Below are 8,066 nucleotides of genomic sequence, written 5' to 3'. Positions count from 1 at the left end.
ATTGTGGGAATATCATGCTACAAAACAAAAGTACTGTCTGACATCGGCAACATTCACAGTTGTGGATTACATTTTTTTTTTGAAATAGGTCCAATATTCCCATGTGGACCAATCACTTAACTCAAAACATGGTATGTGATATTTTATTGTGCAATAAAAGATGACTTTCAACTTTCATCAAGTGAAGGGGTATTCATTTCTCATCATACTGATAGCAGCAGCTAGCCTGGCTGACGCACGACCCACGACCCACATGACTAACACAGTGAACTCAAGTCAGGAAGACTCTTAAGAGCATGGCTCAAAAGTACTCTGCTGGGGTGCATTCATTACAGAAACCGTTTAAGAACCAAATGGAGAAAACGAAATGGGGAGGGACCTACCTAAATTTGTCTAATAGAAACTTGTTTGCGTTTTCCGTTTGTTGCAAAACATTTGATCTCAATAGAGTTGCAAAAGATTTTGCAACCGAATTGGCGTAATGATTATACCCATGGTGTCAGCCAAAGCAGCAACTACACAGATGGAACAATGAGACAAATGTTTCACCGGATGTAAAATCTGAAGCATCTGGCTGGTATTTAAAATCACCACCAAATTTTCTCATCGATGAAACATTTGATCTCAGAACAGTTCTGTTTCGAAAACCAAAATCTGTTAAGAAAAGTGGACTAAGTTTTGTAGACTTTACCCTTTGCCAAAGTTTCAATTTTTTTTATTTAGAAAGCGTGCAAGGACGAATGTAGTTATCTTATAGGTTTCGTCTATGCGACTCTTCATCGGGTAAAGTCACTTTTTGTGTATTTTGAAGCATTTATGTAATAAGAAAAGCACAAAGGCTTCATAAAGGTTATGTTCAGTGACATCTCAGAACAAAACGTAATATCCCTTATGCCTGTGTTAACCACAGACCTTATTCTCAACATTTATCCCAAAACCTTTCCCCATAGGGATGGTTGAATGAACCAGAGGTAACTCATTTCCAGGTTTTAGGACTAAAAATGATGCCACACGTCATTCCTGATTCTCCAATGGGCGTGCAATATGGGCTATTTAGTGTGGTTTCCAGGCCTCGAATTTCCCGGTGGCATACCGTTGATGCCGCCTTGCGTGGCCAGAATTCCCCCTAAAAGAAATCCATGCCTTGTGACCACTGTGCCCTTGGGCTGAATATAATTATACACCGAACAAAAATATAAACGCTACAGTGTTGATCACATTTTTCATGAGCTGAAATAAAAGATCCATAAAATGTTCCATAGAATTCGCAAAGACAATGAGACAGCCGCTATTTTGAAAGTGGTCTACCCAGTGCACTAGCACCGTGACACACAAACAATTGAGGCTAGCACACCAAGGTGCTCCACAAACACCTTGATGATGGCAGGTGAGCGCTGTTTGTCAAGCATGAACTGTAAGAAAGAATGCACACTCTCAACCTGACAGCACACGGGGTCCACATTCTCTGTGGCACACTATTGTGAAAACTATCTATCTGCTGGCATACTGCCGCCTAAGACATTGCGTCCTCTAAGTGGAATTGACCATGGTGGCGCAATCAACATTTGAGTCATCTCCGCATACCACGGATCCCCTGGGTGATCGGGGGCTATCAATATGATTGACAGCCCTCCTGTTCTCACGCAGGCTAACAGTGGGAGAATGCAGGAGAGCGGTGGAAATGCGTACAGGAGAACATCTGTCCACTGGTGCGCAAAAGCGTCTATCCATAGTGGCGGTTCATCCTGGGCTCGTAGAGAAAGGCATAGGTGACATTGCACATTCACACATGACGCGAACACATCCACCTCGGCTCGCCTGAATCTTTGTCATATTTGGAGAACAACGTTGGGGTGCAGTTGCCACTCGTCGTCTCAGGGACCCCCTCAAGCCATGAGGTCTCTTGGAGGTTTATATAGGCTACTGTAGTTCGGTTGTCCGACCAAAACAGCACGTCGTGGCTCCGTAGGGTAGACATTAAGTGGGTCAGAACCAGGAGAACTGTCTCCAATTCCAGGTGGTTGATGTGATGTCCCGAGGGAGGCCACACACCTCCGACTGCCCGAGCCTGACATGTCCCTCCCCATCCAGTAAGACAAGTGTGTACACTGGAATGTAGGATGACACTGTCTATTGGGACCACTTGCGTCAAAAGGGTCTCTCCAATAGTTCAGGACAGCGATTTTGTCATCGGCCCAACTTGGGGTTGTGTACTCAGCTGCTCTTTAAACCCATAGCTACTTCACTAAGAGTGTGTAGTGTAGGGTTTTTATGAGGTATAGCATGACGGCTCATTAAGAGGGTCCAGCTTGCTTTCCTCATGTCATTCCCACTAACAACGTCCTTCTGTGTGTGCTCAGCTACGCACTCATTGTGGACTGTGGGTGGTGAGAGGAAGAGAGAGATAGAAAGAGAAGGCATCCGAGCGGTCTCAGTATTCTTTATTAACAAAAGACACACTGACTCCACCATCCCTTTGCAGGGGTGGGGGATGAACAATAGGCGCCATCACAGGAAGTGCTGCGCGCTCTTCCGTCCTCTCCCTCTCGTCCCGTCATGGTCGTAGTCTCTTCTGACTGCCTCTCGGCTGCCAGGGCGACGAAATGAACACCTCTCCTGTCGTTTGAGCTGCCGTCTTCTCTGGTGCTGCCGGAGGTGCGGGGCCCGGTCTCGGTACACCAGTTGCTGCTGCTCGATGGGCTCTCCATCTGGCCATAGACCCGGGTCTACTGGAGACGGTGGAGAGCGGGCCCCGCCCCTCCAATGGCAGGTGTCTAGACTGCTGCTTCATCTCCTCCTCAAGCTTCCCAAAGTGCGCCGTCGCATCTTTGAAGGCGCTTCTGAAGAGACTGCTGTCAGAGATGGAGGCGTTCAATAGGGCGGCTTTGTCGGTTTCCTTCATAGCTGTCAAAGACAGCCAGAAGTGTAGCTCCATGACCACAGAAGTGGCCATGGACCTCCCCGCGCATACAGCCCATGCCTGTGTGAGATCATTTATTAATTATTATTATGAGTATTTCTGTTTTTGAATTTGGTGCGCTGCTATTTCACTGGGTGTTGTCAAATCAATCCCGTTAAGGTATTTTTCAGCGGGGCACTGTGGAATGACTCCAGATAACCTTTTACAAAAGTTTTACAAAAAGAAAAGGTTAAAAGAGAAAGGGAAACACCAAATTGATTACAATGTCTGGAAGGTACTCTGTTGTCCTCAGGCTACCTCTAACCACCTGTAACCCCATAACACAAACCATACAAACACTACCCATTTCATATTTATATCATGCTTACTGTAAATTGAGCTATCTTAGCCATCAGCTTGTAAATATTTTGGCCAATTTACTTTGTGCAGAGTTAGGGGTTGGAAGCGCATGTTGGTGGAATCAGATTCTGTACCACCTACAACAAAATATACAACAATACACAATATTTTAATCTCTATTAGACTGGCTATGTAAGCATAGCTAACATGGGCATTTCCATATTGTCAGCTTGCTGTTAGATAAGTAGCGTCACTAAATTGGCAGCAACATTGCTAGCCAGCTGAGACTGGCTGAGAACGAACTAATCAACGATAGACGATTCATACACATTCATCATTGCTACTAACACACAGAGTGAGTTAGCTATATCAACAATTCTATTTTTAGTAATGGAGGGTTTTAGATGGCTACCAAATTGAGATGACTCTTATTTGGTAACATTAGCTAGCTTACGTTCGGTAACGTCAGTCAAAGATAGAACAAACAAACATGTTTCCAGTCTAGCAGTGACTACCATGGCATATGTGAAATTGATTGACAGTGTGTACACAAAAAGAAAGCTATATGATTTAGCTGATTAGCTAGCAGCGGTCTAAGGCACTGCATCTCAGTGCTAAAGACATCACTACAGACCCTGGTTCGATCCCGGGCTGTATCAAAACCGGCTGTGATCGGGAGTCCCATAGGGCGGCGCACAATTGGCACAGCATCGTCCGGGTTAGAGGAGGGGTTTGGCCGGGGTAGGCCGTCATTGTAAAATAAGAATTTGTTCTTATTAACTGACTTGCCCAGTTAAATAAAGGTTAAATAAATGGGTTTCAGAGTTCAATACAGGACTGCAACTTACCCAGCTAGGCTAGCAAGCTAGGTAACATTAGATTATCGTATATTGAGAATTTTCTGTTTTGTTGTGAGGGGGAAAAAAAGATGGTGATTGCATCACTTCTCAGCTGTTGTCGAAATGGATTCCCCATCAGTTCAGCCTGAAAATCCCTCTGAAAATCTTTTGTCACTGCATCATTCTTGATAGGGGGTAATCTCTGGTAGGTAGAACGGTGAAAGATAACTCATTTTCACGTTTGTTTGTAATTAGCACAACTAGGCACAAAACACAACACAGGCATGATGACAAACATTAGTGAAAAACAAACACTTTAAAAAATAAAACTTGCCAAGAGAAGTTGAGGTTACAACCAGTGCGCCCATACATTGGCTAACCGGGCTATCTGCATTGTGTCCTGTTCTTTTACGCTACTGCTACCCTCTGTTCATCATATATGCATAGTCACTTTAACCATATCTACATGTACATACTACCTCAATCAGCCTGACTAACCGGTGTCTGTACAACTGAATGCCTTCAACTGAAATGTGTCTTCCGCATTTAACCCAACCCCTCTGAATCAGAGAGGTGCGGGGGCTGCCTTAATCGACATCCACATCTTCGGATTGTCCTTCTGTGTGAAAAATAAATATTTCCTTTCTGTTTTCCATAAGTTGGCCTACAACTCCAGCACCTGCGGAAAGTCCATGGATGTGCATACCTTCTTCAGCTGTTGTAAAGAAATATTCCATACAGCCACTTTAGATCCAAAAATCTTTTGAAAGCAATGAGGCTGATGCAACAGATCAGAACGTTTAGCTTCAAATGTTGATAACATTTTAGTCTATTTCTTCACATTATAAGTACAGCAATGTGCACATGGCAGTGAACTATGAGAGCAAATATTCCAAAATGCATCTGTTCTTGCACTGCAAATGACATATGACAGAGATGAAAATATCCTTCAGAAAGAAGAAAGATCTAAAGACGTAACAACAAGCATGGATTGTTAATATGACTAGGATTGTGTATTTGGCTGCTGGACAACAAAAGAAAGTTGAGAACATGAGATAAATACTGGTTTCAATGGCATATGAGGAAGTGTTTCTATCCCCTTAACATTCCTATGGTCAGAACACGGTATGGCAAGCCTCATAAAATTACAAAACAAAATCCAGGTTTTAAACAATTACCTTGATGGTTAAATGGTATCACAAAATTGACTGCCTCTGCACAGATTGCAAGGTGAGTGATGTTGCAGTGCATACAGGCACTGGTCTTTCTCTCCTATCTGAAAGAGAAGTGCCTCAAATTTGCTGACAGAATCAAGCCTTTAGATATTAATAATGATCCTACATTATATTTGTCAAACATGACTGGTGTTTAAGTCCATACGTACAGTGAGGGAAAAAGGTATTTGATCCCCTGATGATTTTGTACGTTTGCCCACTGACAAAGAAATGATCCGTCTATAATTGTAATGGTAGGTTTATTTGAACAGTAAGAGACAGAATAACAATCAAAAAAGTCCAGAAAAACGCATGTTAAAAATTTTATTAAATTGAATTGCATTTTAATGAGGGAAATAAGTATTTGACCCTTCTGCAAAACATGACTTAGTAACTTGGTGGAAAAACCCTTGATGGCAATCGCATAGGTCAGACGTTTCTTGTAGTTGCCCACCAGTTTTGCACACATCTCAGGAGGGATTTTGTCCCACTCCTCTTTGCAGATCTTCTCCAAGTCATTAAGGTTTCGAGGCTGACGTTTGGCAACTCGAACCTTCAGCTCCCTCCACAGATTTTCTATGGGATTAAGGTCTGGAGACTGGCTAGGCCAGTCCAGGACCTTAATGTGCTTCTTCTTGAGCCACTCCTTTGTTGCCTTGGCCGTGTGTTTGGGGTCATTGTCATGCTGAAATACCCATCCATGACCCATTTTCAATGGCCTGGCTGAGGGAAGGGGGTTCTCACCCAAGATTTGACTGTACATGGCCCCGTCCATCGTCCCTTTGTTGCGGTGAAGTTGTCCTGTCCCCTTAGCAGAAAAACACCCCCAAAGCATATTGTTTCCACCTCCATGTTTGACGGTGGGGATGGTGTTCTTGGGGTCATAGACAGCATTCCTCCTCCTCCAAACACAGCAAGTTGAGTTGATGCCAAAGAGCATTTAAAACTTTTCGTTCGACGTTCGGCTGGACCTGAAAGCGCGTTTGGATTTCTTTACCAAACGCGCTAACAAAAGAAGCTATTTTGACATAAATTATGAACTTTATCGAACAAATCAAACATTTATTGTGGAACTGGGATTCATGGGAGAGCATTCTGATGAAGATCATCAAAGGTAAGTGAATATTTATAATGCTATTTCTGACTAATGTTGACTACACAATATGGCAGATATATTTTTGGCTGCTTTGTTGTCTGAACGCTGTACTCAGATTACTGCATGGTTTGCTTTTTCCGTAAAGTTTTTTAAAAATCTGACACAGCAGTTGCATTAAGGAGAAGTATATCTCTTATTCCATGTTTAACACTTGTATTTTCATCAACATTTATGATGAGTATTTCTGTGAATTGATGTGGCTCTCTGCACAATCACCGCATGTTTTAGAACTACTGAATGTAACGCACCAATGTAAAAGGAGATTTTTTATATAAATATGCACTTTATCGAACAAAACATACATATATTCTGTAACATGAAGTCATATGAGTACCATCTGATGAAGATCATCAAAGGTTATTGATTAATTTTATCTCTATTTGTGCTTTTTGTGACTCCTCTCTTTGTCTGGAAAAATGGCTGTGTTTTTCTGTGAGTTGATGGTGACCTAACATAATCGTTTGTGGTGCTTTCGCTGTAAAGAATTTTTGAAATCAGACACTGTGGCTGGATTAACGAAAATGTTATCTTTAAAATGTTGTAAAATACTTGTATGCTACTTGTATTTGTTGTTTTGAATTTGGCACTTTCACTGGCTGTTGGCGAGGTGGAATGGTACATATCCCAGAGAGGTTAAATAGCCTACTTCCATGTCAGTGAAGGGCTGTTAAGTTAAGACCAGGACACAAATTGAGGGGGTGTGAGAGGGTATGTCATAGGCCTACTTTTGATTAAAGAAAATGGCAAAAAAGCACAGGCCTACCCCTTCTTAGCTTAAAAGAATAGAAAATTGATTTGATTATGTAAAGAGATCTGTAAAAGTGCATTGGTGTCACGCCTACTCCCGCTCCAGCGCTCAATGTCATCAGTTTACTAACCACCGCACCTGGCAACGATCATTACGCACAGATGCACCCCGTCATTAGGCACACATCTGGACTTCATCACTACCCTGATTACTCCCCCTTTATCTAGCACTCTGTAGCATTACTCATCAGGCAGTATTGGTTCTGTTATCATGTCCAGATGCTGCTTGTGTTTTGTTTTCGCTACGATTAAACTCACCAACTGCACCTCCTTCCTGACTCCCTGCGTCTTCGTTACAGAATATACCGCCTCAACAAATTGAATATGCAGGTATTCAAGACATCTCCTATATGGTTGGCAAACAGGGCAACCTACAACCGCTAACACCGCGACCAGCTGGCGCAACTGGGGACGGCTATGGATGAGGTCCTCCTCATTCAACGTCTCTACGCTACCCGAGGGGCGTCACCTCCAAATAGCGGAGGATTCTCTACCACGAGTTGAGCCAGCACCCCAGCCCATCCAACAGTCCGCCCAGGTCAGCGATGCCCGTTTGTCCCTCCAGGACAAATATGACGGGACTCCATCCAAATGCCGTGGCTTCCTACGCCAGTGCTCCCTCTATTTCACTCATCAGATGGGAGCCCACACCACTGAGAGGTCCAAGGTTGCCACAGTTATTTCCGTGCTGAGCGTTGGAGTGGACTACGGCCATCAGAGAGAGAGGAGAGGAGGAGCTGGGTTCCTATGAGAGGCTCATGGCTCTGTTCAGTGGGGTTCTTCGATCATCC

The sequence above is a fragment of the Oncorhynchus mykiss genome, chromosome 17 (genome assembly GCF_057628025.1).
Source record: "Oncorhynchus mykiss isolate SJ-2025 chromosome 17, ASM5762802v1, whole genome shotgun sequence".
Taxonomy (NCBI): Eukaryota; Metazoa; Chordata; class Actinopteri; order Salmoniformes; family Salmonidae; genus Oncorhynchus; species Oncorhynchus mykiss.
This window is presented reverse-complemented; position numbering follows the sequence as displayed.